Here is a 25,000-nt window from a genome sequence, read left to right on the forward strand (position 1 = left end):
CGGAAGATGAAAGGGAGTCCTCCCCAATCTCAAAGTATCCACCTCCATTTCAGTAAGGGATCATGATTCATGGAACAATTTATGAAGTTTTCCTGTTCTCAAAGTCTCTTTTGAGGATCATCACCGAGCCCCAGACAACTTACAACTGCAGTTAGTTTATAGTAATACGTATTCCCAGGAATTGTTTTTAAGATATCCCTGAGGTTATTTTTTTTATAATTCCCCTCGCTCCAATATAATCATTGGTACAATTTCGGAGCTCTTCCTCTTCCAGGATCTTTTCACGTCATTTTTGAGATTTTGGGATTTGGTTTTTTTTTTGATTTCTGCATTGCTAAGGCCAAAATCTCTGGATGCTGACACCTCGATTAGCAATGCCTTCTTTTATTTTTTGTGCCTCAGTACTACTGTATATCAGGTCACAATGCTTTGTTTTCTATATTCACACTAAATGGAATATTTAGGTTATACGTGAGTATTAATGACTTCCTCGTTTTCAGTGATTTCTCTGGGTTCATGTTTCCATAAGTTTTCTGCAACTGGGATATTGAGACTTTTGCGGATGTGCCAGTGGATTACTCTCTACATACCTTGTTGCACCTTTGGTTGTACAACTGCTCTGACATGAGTTTTTTTTTTACATCCGAATAGGTTGTGGCTCATCCTTTCTGTTTCTACCTTGCAGAACATACACTTGTCCGATTGACTCAGTCCTGCCATTTTCTTAAAGCCATTAGTGTAGTGTCCCTGGTCTCGGGTATTTATAATTGTTCATTCTCCATCCCAGTTGAGCTGACCTCTTCTTAGCCATTCAAAAGAGCCTTCTTTGTCCATTCCCAATCTGTCTAACGTTTGCTTGATGCCTTTCTGCTTTTTTTGTTGTTGTTTGCAATGTCACGGCTTGTATGAGAGTTAACACACAGAACATATAGCAAGAGTTGCAGGAGACAAGAGTGGGTGGGGGAGGGGGAGAGTGAAGGTAAAAACTGTGGAACAGAGACATGAGGAGATTTGTGGATTGGAGAGGGATGGGGTGGGATACACAGGCTAAACAAGAATGACACGACAGGGACTTTCAGGAAGGAAAGCAGGGAATTTGAAGGAGATAGTTTTAGGGTGGATTAGCGGGGTTAGAAAAGATTAGTTTTGGATGGGCGAAGACATGAGATGGTGGTGAACAGCTGTTTTGAAGACCTGGAGGGAAGAGTGGGATTGAAGAGAGTGTGGGAGTTTGTTCCAAAAGCAGGGAAAAAAAAGAGGAATGAAAGAGTGAGGGTGAGCAGTGATTCTTGATTTTGGTAGTTTTACCAGAAGGGGTTGCTGGTGGACTTTGAGCACCCTATGGAAATATGGGGGAAGGGGGGACATATCTCAGATAGAGCAGGGGGGGAGGGCAAGGCCAGAGAGGAGATGGTAGAAGACAGACAGACCACCGACCTGCCTGCAGTGAGAGAGTGTACAACCAAAGGTGTAACAAGGTACGTAGACCCAAAGACTCAGCCACATCGCGGGAGATACCAATGATCCTAAATGCCTTGGTTTCCACAGCGTGAAGTCGAGAAATGTGTGAGGCAGGAGTACCAGCCCAGAGGGGAGAGCAGTTAAGTACTCCTTCAGGCTGTTTTTTTGTTGTTTTCCCAGTTATTGCTGTATATCTGTTGATATTTCATTTTATATTTTTCTTTTGTCTTTTTTGAAATTGTTGGGGCTGTATTTGTTGTTTCGGTTTCTTGTGTGACATCTTCCATTTGCACCGATCTTTGGATTTTTTTTTTGCTAGTTGGGTTAGGGATACCTTCTCTGGTTTGTTGGCTTCGTGTTTGCTAACAAATTGTATTTGGTAGTCTGTTGCACTCAAGTGTTTAGCCAATCCTTTAGGTGTTATGCTGTGCACTTGGTTGAGCTCAATAAGGCCACTACCTCCTTCTCGTATCAGCAGGTATATTCTCGGGATGCAGTGATTTTTGTAAAATCTTTTGTGGAAGGTGAGGAGTTTCCTTGTTTTAATATCCAGTTTATTATTTTACAACTGTACTGGAATACTAGTTATCTCCACCACCGAAGGTGAAGGAGGTTATGTTTTCACCCCTTTCTGTAGGTTTGTTGGTCTATTTGTGTACAACTCAAAAAGTTGTGGACGGCATCGGACAAAACTTGGTGGACGTGTTGCGGGTTTGATAAGGAAGACTTGATTCTATTTTGATGAAGATCCGAATCCGGATATGATAATTCTTTACGTGATTCTTCACCATTGAGAGAAAGGGCCAAAAACGATATAACACACGATATCTCAAAACATTGCAGACAGATTCAGACAAAACTTGATGGACAGGTTGGGTGTGTGGCAAAGACGAATTGATTTGATTTTGGTGAAGATCCAGATCCGGATCTGAATACGAGAATTATTTAATATTTTTAGTGATTCTTCACCATTAAGAGATTGGTCCAAAGATGATATAGTACTGCAAAACATGATATTTCAAAAATGAATTGGGCCCGATATATTGTCATTGATCAGGCATTACGTGGCGGTGGTATGCACTCCACCGACTACCCTTCTCGTATTGTAAATTGGTTTATGGCTTTGATTTGTTCCTTGGAGAAAGGTCTGCTTTCAGGATCAGCCTTGTGCTACTATACGCAGATATTGTTTGGTGATTGTTTTGTACATTTGTTCATGTCATATTTGGTGGCCTTCTTCGACTCCGAGGTATTTATATGATGCTTCATTGTCTAGCTCCTGCATTGTTATCTTTGTGTCAATTTTTACGTTGTCCTTTTTGTTTGGCTACCTTGTATGAATGTGCACTTGTCACACTTATCTCAGTCAAATTCCATTTGAATGTCGTCAGAGTAACGTTTCATAAATTTGAGTTGTTCTGCCAAATTTTGTCGTTTGGGGCAAAGAGTTTTAAATCATTCATGCAAAGTATATGTGTGACCTTTCTTGTCTCTTTGGACATTCTCTTTCTTGATGTCAGGATATATCAATGTCCTTGCTCATTAATGAGGTTGTTCAGTGGGTCCAGGGCCAGGCAAAACAAGAGGGGTAAAAGGCTGTCCCCCTGGAAGATCCCTCGATGTATCTTCACCCGTGATATTTTAATAGTTCCTTCTGAGTGCTATAATAATTAATAAATGTGGCATTCCAAAGCTACATTGCTTTCTCTATCATTTTGATTATTTCGGGACTGAACTTGTACAATTGCATTTATTTTAGCATCTATGAATGAGGAATACTATCAAAAGGTTTTTCATAGTGTATCCATGTTGTATGCCAGGTGTTGGCTTAATGATTAGGGGTTTGGGGTTTGGATCCCGGGTCCTGAGTTGAAATCTGACTCAGCTGTTGAATTAATACCAGGTAGGGTTGACTCTGCCTGTCGTCCTTCCAAGGTCGGCAAAATGAGTGCCAGCATGCTGGTACACTGTGTCGGAGTTGTGACCCGTCCAGGATTGTGCCCAATAGCCAAGGAGACTGCTTAGGCAGCACCAATGTTCTGACAGAGGATGGTCCCAATCTCCTCTCCTCCTCCTATGTCCTCCCCCTGGAGAGCACTCGGTGCCCATCCTCCTCCTACCTTCTTCTGCTTGTCTTCTTGTCTTCAATGTTATCTTCTTCTCCTCCTCTTCCCTTAACAAGGGGTGAGATCTGATGGCACCATGCTTCTGCCCTACCTTGACCTTGACCATGATAGTATGATACTCCCCCAACCTCCTCCAACCATACCCCTACCTTACAGATATCCCTCTTCACACAATCCTCCAATCTCAACTGCAGTCTACCTCTTTTCTTCCTTCCTTGCTTCTCAACATATCCACTCTCTTTGCCATTCTCTCTTCCCCCATCTGCACCAAGTGTCCAGCCCATCTCAGCCAGCATTTCACCAATCTCCCTGTCAAACTCATCTGCACATCATTTTCTTCCCTCGGTGCAGTTATCTCTTTTCTGTTCTTTTTATTTGGGAATTCATGCCACTCATCGAAAAAACATTTCGAATTAATGGGATGTCTGTCTGCTCTGGTGGCCACAATCTGGTCTTCTTCAACTGGTCCAATAATCAAGCTCCCCTCCCGGGAGTGTGTGTGTGTGTGTGTGTGTGTGTGTGTGTGTGTGTGTGTGTGTGTGTGTGTGTGTGTGTGTGTGTGTGTGTGTGTGTGTGTGTGTGTGTGTGTGTGTGTGTGTGTGTGTGTAGTTGGTTGTTATCTCCATATGCAGGTTTTAGAAGGTGAAATGGAGCCCTCCCAGGTCTCAAAGTATCCACCTCTGTGAATCTGTGTGTCTGTGCGTCTACATGTTTCTGTCGCGCGTGTGTGCGCGTGTGTGTGTGTGTGTGTGTGTGTGTGTGTGTGTGTGTGTGTGTGTGTGTGTGTGTGTGTGTGTGTGTGTGTGTGTGTGTGTGTGTGTGTATGCCAAAGACTGAAGATTGCCAAACCATTCTGTTTTTTGGTTGTTGTTGTTTTGTTTTGTTTTTTGGGGAGAGGGTTTGGGGGGGGGTGGTGCTAAAGATCGCTTTTCCCTACTGTTTGGGAATGACGAATGCTAAAGATGGCCTTTCCATCTTTTTGGGGTGGGTGGGAATGCTAAAGATGGCCTTTCCGTCCTGTTGAGGTGGGGAGTGGATGCTAAAGTTATATTGCTATCATTCCAATATGCAATGTTTTGACAAATTTGTTGGCAAATTGCTCCCCTCACCACTAATCCTCCTCAGGGAAAGTGACCTTTCTTGGACGGCATTATTTGTTGCAAATATTTCATCGGACATCATCGATTATAAGTTTGTGTGTATTGTCCTCCTCTGTGTTTTGTTGAGTTTTGTACACCCGTCATTTTGACTGGCTTTTGCCCTCATACTGTATTTTATATCTCTATATATTTATATACTTTTACAGAATCAACACTCCACATAAGTTCTAGTACACAAAGGACTGAACTGATTATGCTAGGCAATGGGACCCCCAGTTTAACGTCCATCTATGGGATGGCACACATTGATGGATCGTCATAGATGTGAAACATCAAGATGGCAAGAATTTGTAGTTGGTCCTTGATTCAAATCCTGGCTAAACAACACAGAGGTAAGTGTATACATAGCTCTAAGCTATCGTGCTAACTCTCGTCGGTTGCATTAAGGCAAAGGAATCCTACCAGCCGAAATCACATCACAAATGCAGGAAATACGGGCAAATTCATTTCAGGGGTTTCACATACGTTTCAAATGTGCCCCTGTGTATTATAGAAATTTATTTCTGGAATATATATCTATCTCTCTATCTCTCTCTGTCTCTCTGTCTCCCTCTTTGTCTCTATCTCTATCTATCTATCTATCTATATATATATATATATATATATATATATATATATATATATATATATATATATATATATATATATTTTTTTTTTTTTGGGGGCCAAATTGCAATTACTGTATTCCACAGCAGTAGACTTAACACATGGCGACGCTTCACTAATGAGGGTAGTACATATAAATTTTTCCAATGCATAATGAGCTGTTCACAGCAATCAGTTTCCTTTTATATGATACCTGCAATGAGAGAAGACAAGGGAAAATATCCCGGATTACAAGCATTCCCATTGACTTCAGCACTCAAAAAATTATTTCCTTTCGACTTGTGGGAGGAAAAGGAAATCAACGATGATGTTGTGACACTGACAAATATACTTTTGTGAATGACAACGTGATTGCAAATTGCAAGGTAAACTTGCAAAGGAATTTTCAAGGAGAATAGCAATTCACGACACAATTTCAAGAAGTTTAAGTGGAAAACTGCAGGAGGAAAAGTTTGTGTGTTGTTATAGAAGGCAATTTAAGTTAAATTATTCTACTCTTGTGCATGTAACAATCGCTGATTACACTTTTAAATCCTATATAAAAGATGTTGGTAATTCAAAGAGCTGATCATTAGAGAATAAATAATTAAGGCACTTGAAATTCTGCAATCAAACACCGTCATTAAACTCGCACCGTCATTAAACTCGCATCGGGTCTTAATTATCTGTTGTCTATAGAGGAAGCGAATAATATTAGTCATGTTACTCGACATAATACATTCGTTTTGTCGATTCGTTGTCTCACATGTTCGACTATTTCAAATAAAACAAACCTTGTTCAAATATTTTCCAATTAATTGTTTGACTCTTGTGACGTTATGAAGGATTATGGGGGAATATACAGTGCAAACAATATTGGAAATGTATTTGATGTTTTAATGCATTGCAGTGAAGCCTATTTTGTAATCCTTTATGGAGTACTTTCTGCTATCTGTTACTTAATTATGTGGCAATGCAAACTCACCTCATTGTGAAATCATGCAAAAAACCCCTGCAACATGAAATCATGCACAACTTGAACGGCACTTGTTAGAGTGCAAACCTCCGCCAGGCTGAACAGTTTACATTTTGTATTCCACCGATAGGCCGGATCAAGGATGCAGACCTGAACCAAAATCAAATCGGCTTGTTCTTGTCACCTAACCAACTCATCCACCTAGTTTTGTCATAACTTATCCTCAACTTTTTGAAATATCACACGATATATCGTTTTTGGTGCCATCCCTCAATGGTGAAGAATCAATAAAAAAATATAAGCATTCACGGATCCATATCCAGATGTTTTCCAAAATTGAAGCAATATGTCCTTGTCACACACCCAACCTGTCCACCAAGTTTCGTCCAAATCCGTTCATACCTTTTTGAGATATCAAGTTACATATCGTTTTTAGCCCTGCCAATCAATGGTGAAGATTCACTTTAAAAAATTCTCGTATCCCAATCCAGATCCGGATATTCACCAAAACTGAAGCAATTTTTCATTGTCGCACATCCAACCTGTTCACCAAGAATTGTCCGAATACATCAACTTTTTTAGATGGTGTGTGATATATCGTTTTTGGCCCCATCTCTCAATGGTGAAGAATCACTAAAAAAAATTCTCATATCAGGATACGGATCTTCACCAAAATGTAACAATTTTTTCCTTTTCACACACCCAAACTATCGATCAAATTTCCTCCAAATCCATTCACAACTTTATGAGATATCCTGTTCACACACAAATAATAAGACAGACAGACAGACAGACAGACAGACAGAGTCAGACAGACACGGATGAAAGCATAACTTCCGCCCACCGTCGGTGGCATAGGTAACTCAAACAGCACTCGGGAGAGTACAAACCTCCACCAGGCAGAACATTTCGTTTTATTTCCCACTGATAGGCTGGATCTGCATCTGTACCTTAACCAAAATCTAATCAACTTGTTCTTGTCACATACCCAACTTGCCCAACAAGTTTTGTCTGAATCCATCCACAGCTTTTTGAGATATCCTGTTATATGTGGTTTTTTGGCCCAATATCTCAATCGTGAAAAATAACGTTTTAAAGTATAACGGCACTCGGTAGAGCATATAGTCTCACCTGGTTCTCATTCTGAACAAAAATACCATCATAAACTGAATACACTACTATTATGGCTCACTACTATTATGGCCCAAATCCCCATATCATGCCACATACATTGCTATTATCCGTAACTTTATTGATTAATTATTAGGTTATTTAGCAACCACCTTTGTGAACATTAAGGCTTAATTGCATCAGTGAAGATGAATATGAAAAAAAATTCAAATTATATTCATCATGGCTCGTCAATCATATTGTCATGGATCCGGGCTTCGAAGCCTGCCACAAGAAGGAGCACTTGGGTCCCACCCCAATGCCCAGTCCTGAGGCCACCGGGCACAAATAACTCCATGCACCAGCAGTTTGCTAGGCAATCACAAACGCTGATTGGCATGGCAAATCCGGGCAGAGTTACACTACTTTTCATGATACCTCACCAGTGGACGGCCAGATAATTGGGGCTACGTGCCCTCAGCGCACACTCGGATTACTGCCAAGCATTACAGTGAGTGTGCACTGGCAAACAAAGTAAATTATTTGGGAACAACTTTCTGTCTAACTATACTTTTGCACTGCATTGGACCAATGAAGGAAATGACACCCGAGACAGATTGGAAATAACAACAAACAATTATTTATTACAAAAACGCAAGCAAGCAATTAAAAGCAAAAAGGTATACAAGAGTAGATTTAACCACAACACTTATTCTTATCCAGTCTTACTTACACAAAAGACTTGGCCATCATTTACTGAGGGGAGAAGAATAAAACAAGAAGGACTTGAAAATAAAATAAAGGTGATGTATGGAGAAAAGAAAAGCAGCCTTTTCCTGTCTCCCTTACATCACAGCCTAAATATATGAGAGAATGCAGAGGAAAATGGATGTGGAAGATGGGCAGTGGCGATGTGATGTGATGGGGACATGCAGCCGCATCCCTGAGGTGCCCAGACCCAGAAGGCAGGTCCTATCCAGCGTCTCAGATATGCGAGCTAGATGTGTGACTCGCCCTCCTCTGCCTCAGATTCTTCCTTCTCAGGCCCCCATTGATGAGGTGCCGCCATTCACACTCATCGTCCTTTGTGGCCGACAGGATCGAGTGGGCAGGATAATGCTCATGGAAGGAGTGTTCTTTTTCCATAGAAGCTCGACACCGACTGCTCGTGAAACCTTCCTTTCTTTACCCTCACATGTTTTTGTTCCTTCCCTCACAAGCCATCTCAGTCTTTGAGTCTTCTGCTCATGCGAGCTTTTCCCGTTCGCTTCTGCTGTTCTGCTTCTCTCAGCCAGATCTTTTCCAAAATCTGTGTGTGTATATGTGGTTTTTTGGCCCGATCTCTCAATCGAGAAAAATAACGTTTAAAAGTATAACAGCACCCGTTCATCTCAGTAAGCAGTTCATCTCAATCGGGAGTTTGAAAAAAAATGCCATACCTATTTAAGAAATGGAAAATTAATTATCTGCTCAGGAGTTCTTTTCTGCCCGACTTGTGTGAGCTTTCGCTGTTCAATTCTGCCTTCTGCTTCTCTCACGATCATCAACCTCCTTTAAGGCACGAATGGTCATTGGTCACTGCCAGGCAAATTGTGTTGCATTCCGTTAATGCCTCTTCTTCTCTCTTTGAGCTCTTTGTGTCCCAGCTTGTGTGACCTTTCCACATTCGCTTCTGCTTTTCTGCTTCTTCACATCAGCTCTCTTGCCATACCTATGACGTCATAATAAATTCCACATTCCACATGAGGAGTATGCCAACTTTCAACTTTTTTCATGCAGTTTCAGAGATACAGAGGTCCAAAGTTTTTCTGTTTTTCCAACATGGCTGCCACGCCACATGACCTATGATGTCATAATTATCAATATAACATTATATTTGAGTCGTCACTCCAAAGGTGAAAATTGTGTCTCGATCCGACAAGCGGTTGCGAAGAAAAACACGAAAGTTATGTGAGGAGAAACAAACAAACTAACAAACAGACAAACAAGAAAAAGATGTGCAGAGCACAATACTTGCAAAATCCACCCCCCTCTCAAGGTTGTGATGGATACATCAAATTGTCCATTTCGTTAAATTAAAATTGACAATCTTAATCAAAGCTCAGGTCAATCAGATGAAAATTAATTATTTTTCAGATTGAAATTGATGATTTTAGAAGTTTGACCTTGAGTTGACCGTTTGACCTCAAAAATAGTTGGTTTCCAATTTTAGTGATGCACTATGCAATTGAAATTTAATTTTCAGGTTAATCAGATGAAAATTGATGGTTTTTCAGATGAAATTTGATGTTTTTTGAAGTTTGGACTTGAGATGACCTTTGACGTTTTTCTCTCAAAAAATATTTGTTTCCCGATTCAGTAATACTCTAGGCAATTGCTGTTTGATTTCAAAGTTAATTGGATGAAAAATGCCGCTTTTAGAAATTCGATCTCAAGATAACCTTTGACCTCAAAATCAATATGCTTCTCAGTTGAGACTACCTCTCCAACTTAGTGTACTTTCCATTAAAAATTGCTACCTGTAGGTGACTGACAAACAAACAAACAGAATAACAAAATCGATTGACCAATATACTGGGAAATTTTTGATTTTACAAGTCACTAACAGACCCAAATGCAATACCCTCCCCTTCAGCAAAGGTAATACCTGATCTTAGGCTCACATACGTGTCCATGTATGCTCTTCCCCTGGGGTAAGTTTTCCAAAACATTAACAATAAGTATGACGTCTCACATCGACCTGTTAAGTGGTTACAGAAAAAAAGGGATTTTTTTACGTTTTCATTTTCCATACAATATGTGACCATGTGACCAATGGCATGATAAATTTAAGATGAAGTCACCAACTTTTCGATTTAACCAATTATGGCTCGAATACCACTTCACCAATGATGTCAAGGATGTCAGGGGAGTTGATGATATATGCCAAGTTTCAATTTTTTTCGTTGAGTGGTTTCAAAGATGTCCATTTTTTTCACTTTAATGCAATATGGCTGCCATACCATGTGACATATGAAGTCAGAGTTATCAAGAAAATATTCTCCATGGGAAATTCCTCAGAAATTTAAAGTTCCACATCGATCGGACAAGCGGTTGCAGCAAAAAAACATTTTGAAAGTGAAAATATACACCTTGGCCTGCAAACATATTCACCCCTCTCCAACGTTTTCACATTTTGATGGCACCTGAGCATATTTCATGATGCTTTCAAATCAAACTTAATATGTAGAGTCTTCACAAACTACTCCAAAGTGATAAAACAAAAAAAAATGCAGATAAAATGTGAATATGTTGATTTAACAGAGAAAAATCAGATTATTCTTAGTTGCATAAGTATTCAACCCCATTGCCTAATTAATCCTGAATCACTTAAGGAGCAAATTATTTGTTTGAAAGGTCACGAAAGAAGTATAATAAGTTTCACCTGTATGCATTCAGTGGTTTAACTTAAAAAATAGGAGCAATACCCTTGGGCACTCACCTGGTAGTGGCTGGATAAGATAACCAACAAATTATGTAGTGGAGAAGACAGTACATACCTATTTTGGGGGAAAACGCCCAATTTATTTCTTTATTTTTATGTCATGAACAAACATTGGTGCATCACCTGTCATGAAGGTTATGGTCAAGTTTAATCAAAATTGTGTGTATAGTTTCTGAGAAGAAAGCAAATACCTATTTTGGAGGGGTCAAACATGCACCCACTTTGACCCTTGGTTGACCACCTTAGACCTCAACATTTTTTTAAGTGACGTGAACATACTCGAGTTGCAACATAGCAAATATCATTTTCACCAAGTTTAGTCACAAGCACATCAGCAGTTTCAGAGAAGAAGTTGCAAGTGTTGATGGATGGACGGACTGATGAACTGACAGACAGACGTACGACGTGCCATCCAATAAGCTCCCCGGAACTATGTTCCAAGTGAACTAAATTTTAAGCTTCCTCCACTTATCGAAGGAGTTTTGAGGTGCAACTCACTTGGTCAAGCAACAAGGCAAACATGAAGACTGTTCAGGAGAGGGTTATAAGAAGATTTCGAAGTAACTCACTATCCCTTTGAGTACAGTGAAATCCATCATTAAGAAGTGGAATACGTATCATACCACCAAGACTCGACACAGATCAGATCGCCCATCTAAACTCAATAGCCGGGCAAGCAGGAAACTGTTTTGGGATGTCACTGTAAATCCAATGACTTTGAAAATGTCCGAGAATAGGGTCAGTTTTCATCAATCAACAATATCCCGTGCTGTACACAAAGCTGGCATCTATGGGCAGGTGGCAAGAAAGAAGCCATGACTGAAAAAGATGCATTTAAAAGCTCATATGGAGTTTGCAAAATAGCATCTTAATGATACTGCAGGCATATCGAGAAATGTTTTGTGGTCAGACGAGATAAATTGAACTTTTTGGTCCAAGTTCAAAGCCTTACATCTGGGGTAAGTGAAACACTGCACATCACCCAGTCAACACCATCCCTACGTCAAGCGTGGTGGTGGCAGCAATGGGCGTCGATTGCTTTTGAAAAGTGGGGGGGTGGGGGTAGGACATTGCACGTCCAGACCACGAAGCCCACTTCGTGCCAGCGTGGACACAGCAAGTCTACCTTTGCAAATGCTTGATTTTATACGCTCGTTGACATGCTGCCTTCTGATCACACAAATCCATGAAATTAATCTGACCATCTATCAACCATCTTTTGATCAAATGTAAGCAGACGGAGCGAAATTAATTAAACATTAATCATACACATTTCAAAGTTTGAAGTGTCATCAAAGAAATACATATATATATATATATATATATATATATATATATATATATATATATATATATATATATATATATATATATATATATATATATATTGCTACAGTTCTGGAAATTCACAGAACACCATTCAGGTTCCCCAGAGATCAGTTATGTCGATAAGTGCGTGTCCAGGTTAGATTTCCCCACCGATGTCAAAGGGCATTATTCGTGTGCCGGGCTGTGCATCTTTGAGTTAGCCGTTATTCTTTTGCTATCTTGACTTTAAAACGAACATCTCCTAACCTTCATCTCCATGGCGCTGCCATCTTGTCACCAGCAACAGCATCCACGAACGAGCGGTAGGGTGTTTTCAAACACAGCCACATTGTGAGGGTGATTCCTGCCACGTTCGCGTTCCACGGCAAGATCGGATCAAAACGACGAAAGGAGCGGAGCCAGCCAGGGGTGAAGGGTCGAAGGTCAAAGACCCCCCCCCCGAACCCGATAAAAGGCGTGGCTGAAACGCCGAGTGGTTCGTTTCAGTTGTGGGTTCAGTAGTCAGGAGTTGAGGACGGAGCTCTGCAGTGGAGAGTTGAGCTACAGTCTGGAGTCTGCAGTTCAGAGTTTGGAGCCTGGAGTCCGGTCAAGACTGAGTGCCATGCAGAGTCATGGGTCGGTGAAGGCGGCAGCGAAGTCGCCAGCTGGAGAGAGGTCGCCGGCCGGAGAGAAGTCGCAGGCCAGCGACATAATGGTCTGAAGTGATCGGGCCCCGGGACGGTCCGAGCGACGCTGAGGAGTGAGCGGGCTCTTAAAAGAGCATCAACTCCAAAAGAGCAAGGCCTGTTCGCTCCTCTGAGGTGTCGTTGGCCAGGCCCGATCGACTAGGCCACAAGTCAAGGCCTGAACCAACCGAGCCGCCATTACGCCAGCTGCCATGTTGACGACGAGACATCGAGGGTCGCCCAGCGAGTCACCACGAGGGTGGCAGGTAACCTGCACGGTCGCGCAGAGCCCTGCGGTTTTCACAGCTCCGTGGAACATTAAAGGCCTACGGGTCCTGTTCTCCCCTTTTCTTTCCTGGGGTTTTTGCATGGAAGTCTGTGGCGCCTTGTCCGATAAGTAGAATTGTTGTTAAGTGCATGTACATAATAAATAGATATCGGCTGTAGGCTTTTTGCTCGTGTCTTGTACCCATCCCTCCCTCCCCATTGCTTCATTGACTGCATACGTGTGCAATAAATGCCCCCTTTGTTTGAGTATTCACCTGCTCATTGTGTCCCTTCCTCCATTGAACTGCCATAATTGCGTTCGGAATATTAGCTGGTTTTTAACACCGATAAGCTAATCGGGACCGATGGGTCCCTTTGAGACAAATGCGTCTTCTGCACAGTGGGCAAGTTCGGTAAGTTTTTCACGAGAAGCGTCCGTACAGGTGTGACAGAGTACACCGCCGATGCTCTGATCAAAATTAATCCACGGAAAATCTTTGAACCACTGTTGTTGAAACTTCAACTTTCGGTTTGGCAGTATTTGGACTGGGATACAACTGGCATCATGAGGTTGAAAAGACCGATCTGGGAAATTAGGCCGAGTACTCGCACATGCACCCTTTTCTGCTATCTTCTCCTTTGAATCGTCCACCTCTTTCTGGGAACTTGATTGCTCCAGGAGAGTGGTCGGGGATGTGCTACTTGATGCTGTCGCGAAAAACCCTGATATCCATATCCTCTATGAAACGAGAAGGGAATTACATTTCAGTTGAATAAATTTTGACATGTGGATTATAAGGGTTATTTTTGCACAACAGGGCATTTTTAAGGTCAACATACTTTTGGCTAGGTCACTATACCTCCAGGCACAATGTTTACATGTGATAAGCTTTGCGTAGCACATGTATTTCTTAAAGAGCACCAATACGAGTTCAGTTGTTAATTTAGCATCTGAGCTCCGAATTTAGCATTCCATGACTCGCTTAGTTTCCGGTTACGCGCTTATTACTTTTATTACTTTTGGTTATGGTCAGATACCCTGGTATTATATTACCTGGGATTATTAATATTCATCATTTTATTTAATCTGCATTTAATTAACCAATGAGATCAAGTTGAGCGAGATGATTATGATATTATTGGTTCATAGTTAGCGTCGTCGTTAAAGATTGTGTTCTTGGTTTGCATGCCATCAAAAGGGTTCACCAAAGGAATGAGCTAAAATGAGTTGTAATGTGAACATTTATGTAATTCTTTACCTCTCACAAACCACGAGACCAGGAGACGAGGGATTAAGATCTGTTGCCGTCTGGACGTGCACTCTTGTTTCCAATTATTGTACATAGTTTGTTGATTTGTAAATACGTTCATCATTTCCACGAGTGCATGCCCGTACGTTTTGTTTAAGTACAGTGCGTGCCCGTACGTTTTGTTTAAGTATAGTGCGTGCCCGTACGTTTTGTTTAAGTATAGTGTGTGCCCATACATTTTGTTTAAGTATAGTGCGTGTCCGTACGTTTTGTTTAAGTATAGTGCGTGCCCGTACGTTTTGTTTAAGTATAGTGAGTGTCCGTACGTGTTGTTTAAGTATAGTGCGTGCCCGTACGTTTGGTTTAAGTATAGTGCATGCCCGTACGTTTTGTTTAAGTATAGTGAGTGTCCGTACGTGTTGTTTAAGTATAGTGCGTGCCCGTACGTTTTGTCTAAGTATAGTGAGTGTCCGTACATGTTGTTTAAGTATAGTGAGTGTCCCTACATGTTGTTTAAGTATAGTGCGTGCCCGTACGTTTTGTTTAAGTATAGTGCGTGCCCGTACGTGTTGTATAAGTATAGTGCATGCCCGTACGTGTTGTTTAAGTATAGTGCGTGTCTGTACGTTTTGTTTAAGTATAGTGCATGCCCGTACGTTTTGTTTAAGTATAGTGCATGCCCGTACGTGTTGTTTAAGTATAGTGTGTGCCCATACATTTTGTTTAAATATAGTGCGTGTCCGTACGTTTTGTTTAAGTGTAGTGCGTGCCCGTACGTTTTGTTTAAGTATAGTGAGTGTCCATACGTGTTGTTTAAGTATAGTGCGTGCCCGTACGTTTGGTTTAAGTATAGTGCGTGCCCGTACGTTTTGTTTAAGTATAGTGAGTGTCCGTACGTGTTGTTTAAGTATAGTGCGTGCCCGTACGTTTTGTCTAAGTATAGTGAGTGTCCGTACATGTTGTTTAAGTATAGTGAGTGTCCCTACATGTTGTTTAAGTATAGTGCGTGCCCGTACGTTTTGTTTAAGTATAGTGCGTGCCCGTACGTGTTGTTTAAGTATAGTGCGTGTCCGTACGTTTTGTTTAAGTATAGTGCATGCCCGTACGTTTTGTTTAAGTATAGTGCGTGCCCGTACGTTTTGTTTAAGTATAGTGCGTGCCCGTACGTTTTGTTTAAGTACAGTGTGTGCCCGTATGTTTTGTTTAAGTATAGTGCGTGCCCGTACGTTTTGTTTAAGTATAGTGCGTGCCCGTACGTTTTGTTTTAGTATAGTGTGTGCCCGTACCTTTTGTTTAAGTATCGTGCGTGTCCGTACATTTTGTTTAAGTATAGTGAGTGTCCGTACGTTTTGTTTAAGTATAGTGCGTGCCTGTACATTTTGTTTAAGTATAGTGCGTGTCCGTACGTTTTATTTAAGTATAGTGCGTGTCCGTACGTTTTGTTTAAGTATAGTGAGTGTCCGTACATGTTGTTTAAGTATAGTGCGTGCCCGTACGTTTTGTTTAAGTATAGTGCGTGCCCGTACATTTTGTTTAATACAGTGTGTGCCCATATGTTTTGTTTAAGTATAGTGCGTGCCCGTACGTTTTGTTTAAGTATAGTGAGTGTCCGTACATGTTGTTTAAGTATAGTGTGTGCCCGTACGGTTTGTTTAAGTATAGTGCGTGCCCGTACGTTTTGTTTAAGTATAGTGTGTGTCCGTACGTTTTGTTTAAGTATAGTGCGTGTCCGTACGTTTTGTTTAAGTATAGTGAGTGTCCGTACATGTTGTTTAAGTATAGTGCGTGCCCGTACGTTTTGTTTAAGTATAGTGTGTGCCCGTACATTTTGTTTAATCCAGTGTGTGCCCGTATGTTTTGTTTAAGTATAGTGCGTGCCCATACGTTTTGTTTAAGTATAGTGTGTGCCCGTACATTTTGTTTAAGTATAGTGCGTGTCCGTACGTTTTGTTTAAGTATAGTGCGTGTCCGTACGTTTTGTTTAAGTATAGTGAGTGTCCGTACATGTTGTTTAAGTATAGTGCATGCCCGTACGTTTTGTTTAAGTATAGTGCGTGCCCGTACATTTTGTTTAAGTATAGTGCATGCCCGTACGTTTGGTTTAAGTATAGTGCGTGCCCGTACGTTTTGTTTAAGTATAGTGAGTGTCCGTACGTGTTGTTTAAGTATAGTGAGTGTCCGTACGTGTTCTTTAAGTATAGTGCGTGCCCGTATGTTTTGTTTAAGTATAGTGTGTGCCCGTACGTTTTGTTTAAGTATAGTGTGTGCCCGTACGTTTTGTTTAGGTATAGTGCATGTCCGTACGTTTTGTTTAAGTATAGTGAGTGTCCGTACATTTTGTTTAAGTATAGTGAGTGTCCGTACGTGTTGTTTAAGTATAGTGCGTGCCCGTACGTTTTGTTTAAGTATAGTGTGTGCCCGTACGTTTTGTTTAAGTATAGTGTGTGCCCGTACGTTTTGTTTAAGTATAGTGCGTGCCCGTATGTTTTGTTTAAGTATAGTGCGTGCCCGTATGTTTTGTTTAAGTATAGTGTGTGCCCGTACGTTTTGTTTAAGTATAGTGTGTGCCCGTACGTTTTGTTTAGGTATAGTGCGTGTCCGTACGTTTTGTTTAAGTATAGTGAGTGTCCGTACATTTTGTTTAAGTATAGTGAGTGTCCGTACGTGTTGTTTAAGTATAGTGCGTGCCCGTACGTTTTGTTTAAGTATAGTGTGTGCCCGTACGTTTTGTTTAAGTATAGTGTGTGCCCGTACGTTTTGTTTAAGTATAGTGTGTGCCCGTACGTTTTGTTTAAGTATAGTGCGATACAAGTTAAAAAGGTGAAATAAACCATTTTGGTCGCTGAAGGGGCCCAGAACCATGGCGGATTCGAAATGGTGAAGAAGAAGCTGACAATCCTCTTTATTTTATTTTCAACGCTGCATTTAAAATCTCTAATTTAATCATTCTAAATCACACAGTTTAATGAGACAACTTATTCTGTCGGTCTATCCTTCGTCTTTGTCCTCGTGCAAACGGAAAATTATTCGGATGATGGCGGAAGAGAAATTCCTTCCGGAACGTTCTTTTTCCTCGTAAAAATTGCAAGCCGTGGCTAAGCTACTAAGCCTAAGCCTTTTTAAATCGGATTTTCGAGGTAATCTCATTACTACCCTGTAGATACTGTATAATCCGAGAACAGAATTCAAAAATAATTTTCCGTTCGTTTGTCCGAACCTCTTCGGTGAATTTTGCATATTTTTCCACAGCTACCTTTTAAAATCTATAATTTAATCCTCAAAAGTCCGACGACCGAATGATACCTCTCGTTTTGTAGGTCTATACCTACCCTAAGTCCAAGTACCGATGAAAACATTATTTACATTAACCGTCGCAAAAGCGAGTGAATCAGCGCATTATGTTTTATGTTTCCCAAGTATTCAAAGCTAATTTAGTCGCCAAAATACCCACTTTCCTTGGATTTTCACCCGGTTTTCAACGTTGGGATTTAGGCCACTGTTATCGACTGCGAAATATGAAAACAGAATTACAAAATATCTTTCCGTTGGTTCGTGCGAGCCGGGAGAGTGAAACCGCGTCATCCTGCAAAAGCTCCACCATCTCAATCAGCATACCAGGCCGCGAAATCTTTTATTGGCTTTTAACTCGACGGTGCAAAGTCACAAAAATTAAACACACACATCATCATCGTGCAGGTAATAATATCAGGCATCCGGCGATATAAGTTAGAAAGGTGAAATAAACTATTTTGGTCGCTAAAGGGGCCCCGAGCCGTTGCGGCCTAACACTGTCCGAGGCGTGGCGCTCCAGGCCATGAAGACGCGATTTATTTAAACACTCATAAAATGACGATACAAAGTCCGAAAACATCCCAACATACCTCAAAATGTCCAGGTCACGTTCCCTGTTAGTGCGTGAACAATCCATCGCTTGGCGAATTCTGCTTCGTAATGACAGGAAGAGCCGACGTCGAAGGATCAGAAAGCGACGTCGCGACGGACGCTTGGCCGGTGGGAGACCATGGCTTGGGAAGCACGCATTCTCGCAAGCACGCAAGCATGTTAACCTATCATCTTTAATAGAACTATAATAGACCAATAAAACTTTAATAGAGATTAAAAAATTTATTCTTGTATTTGAGGAGCATCTCGGCCTGGTTGTACTCGAGCAGCTCGTTTTGTGTTACGTCACTTGCATTCAATGATAAAAGTGGGGGGGGGAGACAATCGATATGTTGTCCCCCCCCCTTGATAAAAAGTGGGGGGGCATGTCCCCCCATCCCCCACCAATCGACCCCATAGTGGCAGCATCATGTTATGGGGCTGCTTTTCATAAGCAGGCACTGGCAAGCTTGTCTGTCTCGAAGGGACAATGGGTGGTGCAAAGTACAGGAGAGTCCTTGATGAAAACCTGCTTGAATCAGCTATGAATCTGATTCACATTTCAGCAGGACAATCATCCGAAGCACAAAGCCAAACCCACACTGGAGTGGCTGAATAAGAACAAAATAAATGTTCTTGAGTGGCCCAGTCAAAGTTCTTCCTTCAACCCAATTGATCATTTATTGTGAGACTTGAAGATTGCAGTCTATCGATGATCTCCATCAAACTTGGCAGAATGAGAGAAATTCACACGAAAAGAATGGGCAATGATTTCACCATCTCATTGTGCAAAAATTCGTGGAGACCTTCCCAGAAAGACTCAGAGAAAGACTCAAAAGGTGCTTCCTCCACCGACTCACATGATGGGCTGAATACTGTAGCAACTTGTGAATTTTGATTTGTACATGTTTTTTGCAGGTATTCCTGACATGTAACTGGCCTCAACTATAAGTGTTTAATTTCTCATCTCAGATTAACAGTAATTTCATCAGTTTCATTTGGAAAAATTGTTTCTACATAATTCGTAATTAACTTGAATGTGGCATTATTGGTAGGAGGTGAATACTTTTGCAGGCTCCTGGAACCTCCGATCACCCTTAGTGGCAGAGGTAACCAGGAAGCACACAAATGAGGAAACACAGCCTTATGCCAACAGCACAGCCTCAGTCAGGGTACCTGTCCAAATTCCCATGCTGTTTGGAAAAAAACATTCTTCAAATTTAAATGAAAAGTCGATGCAGCAAGATGCCAAGTATTTGTTATCATAATTTTACAGAATGCTTAATTTTTTGGAACATTTCTGTAATTTAACAGCTGTTTCTGTAATTGGGAATTAACATTAAAACATCCCTTATGCAAAAGCATTCAGTAAAACTAATTTAAGATAGCAGTTTGAATAATTAAATTAAACATTAATTAAATAAAACCAGATTGATTAATTTTGTTTGGATTAAATAAATTTAGAAAATGTAAACAATTATATTCCCACCTACTACAGGATGAAAGCCTCCCTCATCTCATGTTGACAAGTGTTTGGCATACTCACCATGCCTGCCTGCTAAGTGTGGATTTAGGAGAGTGAGTAACCATGAGAATAAAACTCCAACCAGCCATTGTATAAAGAAATCTCTTTCACCACTTGCTCAAATTGCCAGCTCGTTAAAACATTAAATCAACATTAAAGATTAAAAATAGGGGCAATACCTCTGGGGTCTCACTTGGTGGTTGATATGGCATTGGGATTTGTGGACCTGGAAAAGACCAACGACACTGTCCGAGAGAGATGATGATGGTGACCCTAAGATGGATGGTAGTGCCGGAAGCAGGAGTTAGGGTTAGTGGAAGGGATGTACAAGGGAACGAAGGGAAGAGTTTTGGTTGGTCCTGGGATGTCTGAAGAGTTCAGCATGAACATCGATTTGAGGCAGGGAAGCAGGGAAGCAGGGAAGCACCCTCTCATGTTTATCATGGTGATGGAGCTGGTAAGCAGGAGGGAGAATCTGGGGGGTATTCTAGGGAGGATGTTGAATGTGGATTATCTAGCTGTTGTGGTGGATCGTCGGTGGGAGATGTAGGAAGTACTGGGGGAGTGGAAGGAGGCGTTTGGGAAGCATGGGTTGAAAAGGAGTATGGAGAAGACTGAGCTGATGTGGGTTGGGGAACAAAGAAAAGAAATGCTTATCAGGTTAGAGGGAAAGGAGATCAGACAGGGAAATAGGTATGAGTATTTGGGGGAACAGTGACCGGGGATGGTAAATCTAAGGCAGTGGTGCGGAGGACGTATGTAGACTCCAACACATATTGACGTATGTAGACGTATTTGATTGACGTCTTCCGGACGACCACAGAACTTACTGAACGTGTTTCTAATTTACAGCTACCGTATAATGGCGTATTGGCAGCGTTTAAAAAAGGAAAAAAAGCAACAACAATAACTTCCGATATTTCGTCACGTGCCGTTACGTCACGTCCGATTGCCTCTTCAGTTTGCTCATGTCTTATTCTTAGTTCCTCCTCTGTGAATATTTTCTGTTTGAGGATATTGTCACGTCGACGTTGAAACTTAAAAGCAAATGTCTGAATATATTTTAAAATTCGTGATAGGCTAAAAAAAAAAACCAACAACAACAACAATTTCAGATATTTCGTCACGTGCCTTCACGGAGCCAAGGAGAAAAAAAAAGAAAATGTGCCTTGACGGAGAAAATAAGTTTCGGGTGTGCTAAACATTACCTCGACGTGTTTCGACTTATGAGTAACTTACAAGGAACTTGTGTCGACGTGTGTCAACGAACACATAACGTGCCTACAACTTATTCCCAGCGTAGCGGAACGTGTGAGCCATACGGCGAGTAGGTCGTAAAATTTTCAGCATGCTTGAAATTTCACGACGTACTAAATGTACCACGAAATATGACAGCGTATTTCATGGTTTTTCAGCGTGCTCTTAACGTATACACAACTTACCCATAACGTATTCGACGTGTGCTGTTTTAGACACATTTTTCATAGGTCAGCATACGCTGGCTAAATCGTCAAGGTGTGACTGCGATGTTGACACTTCCAATTCTCAGGCGGTTATGATTTAAATCAGTGTGCGGCAGGTTTTTAACAGGCTACGCCACGAGTTCGTCGGCGATACGCGCAGTGCGCTATGCCTAAGTTAAACTATCGTTGGGCATAGGTTGTGAACGCCGACAACAGGCTAAGCATTCGTTGGTATAAGTTATCTATAAGACAACGAAACGTTCTGTGCCCATGACTCATATGTTATGCATATGACCAACACGTTATGAATACGACCAAAACTTTAAAAAAAAACATCAAAATTTCAGCGTACACCAACGTTTTACATACATTTTTATACGTTGCCATTGCTGGCTAAATCGTCAAGGTGTGACTGCGCCTTAAGCCTCTCCCGACCGAGGGAAGTTTAATCTTGGTGATCGCCCACGACTTACCTTTTTCCCATGATCCAATGATGGCCATATTCTTTTTGGCTCATTTGACCTTGACCTTCAACATTTAGGGATGGAGTGTAAATTAATGAAATGTGTCCCAATCTACAATCTATCCATAAAACTAATCAAGAAAATCGGAGGAAAATTTTTCAAGTTATGATGAAAAATGTGTTTTTTTGTTAAGTAGGTCAATCTGAAAAATGTATGTCAGGGACATAAATCAAATAGAAGGTTTACAATTTCAGTGCAGAAGATCCACTATTATGATGCAAAACTATCTTGGAAGGGCAAGCCATGATTGCGATTACACTTTGGCAAAATTGAATGTTGACAAAAAATGCATTTTTTTTCAGGACTGCCATTTGACTTTGACCTTTAACTTGTCAGGTTTATATCATACATGAAGTGTTAATGAGACTTGCTCTGGGCTATATAGAGAGGGCAATTTAGTTCAGATTGGACAAACCTTAGTTGAGTTGTGGTGAAAAAATGTGAAAATGTTTATAATTGGGTCATGACCTTAAAAATTAGGAAAAGCTCAAAAAAATCAGATCAACCCCGAATACGTTTTACTGCCATTATTGATGCAAAATTTTATTCTGAAAGTCCCAGCCGGCTCCGAGATACATCTCAGTCATTGGCATCAATAAGATGGGGAAAAAACTGAAATGTTGATTTAATACTCCTCGGAGTCCAAGACCTTGACCTTTAACTTGGAGGAGTATGATCTAAATTAATTGTAAATACGCCTTACTCTAGGCTATCTAGAGAGGGAAATTTTGTTCTGATGGGATAAACGTTTGTCGAGTTTTAGTGAAAAATGTTAAAATGACTATAATTGGGCCATGACCTTTAAAATGAGATCAAGGTCAAAAACATTTTCATCAACCCCACACACTTTGTATTGTCATTTTTGCAAAATTTTATTCTGAAAGACCTCGGACATTGGCAGAAAAAAGGGATAAAATATTAAATGGTAGTTTAGTACATCAACGGGTGTATGACCTTGACCTGTAACCCAGAGGGGTATGATGTAAGGAAAGTTTAAATGTTCCTTGCAATAACCTATCTGGTGAGGGCAACTTTGTTTTGCTTGGACAAACTTTAGTCAAGTTATGATGAAAAATGGTAAAATGAATATTATTAGGTCATGACCTTAAACTTAGGTCAAGGCAAAATAGTTCAACCCCACATACATAAAATGCATGTCCCCGTCTGAGGAGCATGGGTCCCAGCCGACCCAGAGATACAGCTCAGAAATTGATACAGTTTGGAAATTTGGAGTGTTGAAAGTGCAGGATTTTTTTTTCTCTTTGGTGGTTTTGTACTCCTGGCGGTTTAAGAAACTGTGTGGTACCATTACAACTGGGGGCATTAATTGTACAAAAAAGAAAAACAACCTGGCAACAGCAATAAGCCTTCCCCTAACCAACAGGGGGAGGTTTAATTATGCTTGAATTAAATCATGTAATGAAATTTTTAAAATCCAAAATATGCATCATAATAAATCAGAATATACCATATCTCTCCTCCCCACCCCCCTCTTACCCCCATCCCTTCAAATCTGAAATATGCGTGTTCACAATTCTAAACTTTGCAAACTTTTAACAACTCAAATCAGTGACACTTGCACTCACTCAAGTATCCAGTAGTCCATTTCAGCTTGAAAATATCCATCCCTAAGATATATCCCTTCGGCCATATCCAAAACAGAATTTATGCTCCACCATGAGCCGAAGATATAAAAAATTTAAAAGCAGCTTTTTGAAGATCCATTTTATGCATTAGTTCCAGCATCATTTAACCCACATGATTTACAGGACATGATTATGCTTGACTCAGCTCTTTGAAATTTTATATCAAACACGCTTCTATAGGGTATGGTTAATTGGGTTGGCCTGCATATAGTTGTATCTAAACCTCTCTTTTACCCCAAACAAGCGAAGTTAAAAAGAGGGGGGTCACATATGTACGTGTCTGCATTTTGTTAAGAGCATACATCAAAAACTGTTAAACCGAGGAAATTGAAACTTTACCACATGCTACATGACCATTTGGTATAGCACATATTACTTGGATGATGCACACCCCTTCAGAACTTACATGGTGAATTAAACAAAGTCTAATGCCATGATAAAAATGTCATCTCCTCACGTTAGAAATTACAATCATTGTAATCGCCTCAGCCTTTATTGTGCTCGGATGATGAAAAAGGCGAAAAAAAAGAAGTACAATTTGGAGTTTTAATGCTCTCCCAATTTATATTTAGTGTTCTATTCTGGCATCTTTATCAGCCTTGGAAGTTGTCCATTGACCCAATTCAGAGGTTACAAAATTCGAACTCTGCCTCTGGCTTCTGGTCAAATTTTTCATGAACCACATTTTCCCCAAAAATAAAAATATATTGAGGCTCATGAAAGAGCAGCATGGGCAAATGGATGCACCACAGCACGAGGAGAGGAATAGCAGGGTCGCTGTGCCGGTGTAGTATGTCTCAGTACATAAATGGGCGAATCAATAAATGGTGGTGGGATGCAGATTTGAAATCCCATAGAGGAGACCTTGAAAGTATGGCTTCAGGGAGACAGTTTCACAAGCGATGTCAGAGGCATATGGGAGAATCGATGTGAGTGGTTAGTTTAAGCATGAGGATGGGAACAAGGAAAAAGATTCTGGCCAAGCACATACGTATGACCTTTTGAAGGTGGGGTACGAGTTGTGGCTGGGCAAAGTAATGTGAGGGCAGGAGAAGTGAGGCCCACAATTATCTTCATATTCTTGTAAATGTGTAATTCATTTGCTGTTATATTAATTTGGCATGACTTTATTTTTATGTATCATTTTTTGCACTTTTTGATGTTTTATATTTTACTGGGAATTATTAGCCCATCAAAACTGACAGGTTGGAGTTATTTTATTTGTAATATTCAAGGAGACTGAAAGATATGATGTTTCCTAACAAGAAAAAGTGTTATTTTAATACATTACATGTACAAATTTGACCCTATTTACTTTAACTTCTGGGACATTTCGTTTTGACTATGCAGCCTCGTGAGTGTGCAAAAGTCTGAAGCCTCGGCCTAGTATCAGGTGTGCTTATATCTTCTTTTTTATAAGACATCCTATGCACATAAATAAACACTCATTCTAATCTGCATGCTTTACAGATCATGTGCAGCGAAATTCACCTCCCTGTGCCTTGTATTTATTGTTATTTAAAAAAACAAAACTTTTCTGTACAGCA

At 40.7% G+C, this 25,000-nt stretch overlaps 1 protein-coding gene across 2 annotated transcripts in view; it reads right to left on the reverse strand.

The window, feature by feature from the left end:
- LOC147032143 (uncharacterized) overlaps window positions 1-25,000 on the reverse strand; it is a 39,732-nt gene that overhangs the window by 3,119 nt on the left and 11,613 nt on the right. Inside the window, exon 4 of one of the 2 annotated variants that reach the window (XM_085869490.1) lies at window positions 8,090-9,129. The exons of the other annotated variant lie outside the window; for it this stretch is intronic. The gene's annotated coding sequence lies outside the window, so the exon portion shown is untranslated. Of the gene's footprint in view, window positions 1-8,089; window positions 9,130-25,000 lie in introns of those variants that run through there. 2 annotated transcript variants of the gene reach the window in all.

This window comes from Eptatretus burgeri, chromosome 2 (assembly GCF_056783735.1).
Source record: "Eptatretus burgeri isolate ZD-2024b chromosome 2, Ebu_testis_v1, whole genome shotgun sequence".
Lineage (NCBI taxonomy): Eukaryota > Metazoa > Chordata > Myxini > Myxiniformes > Myxinidae > Eptatretus > Eptatretus burgeri.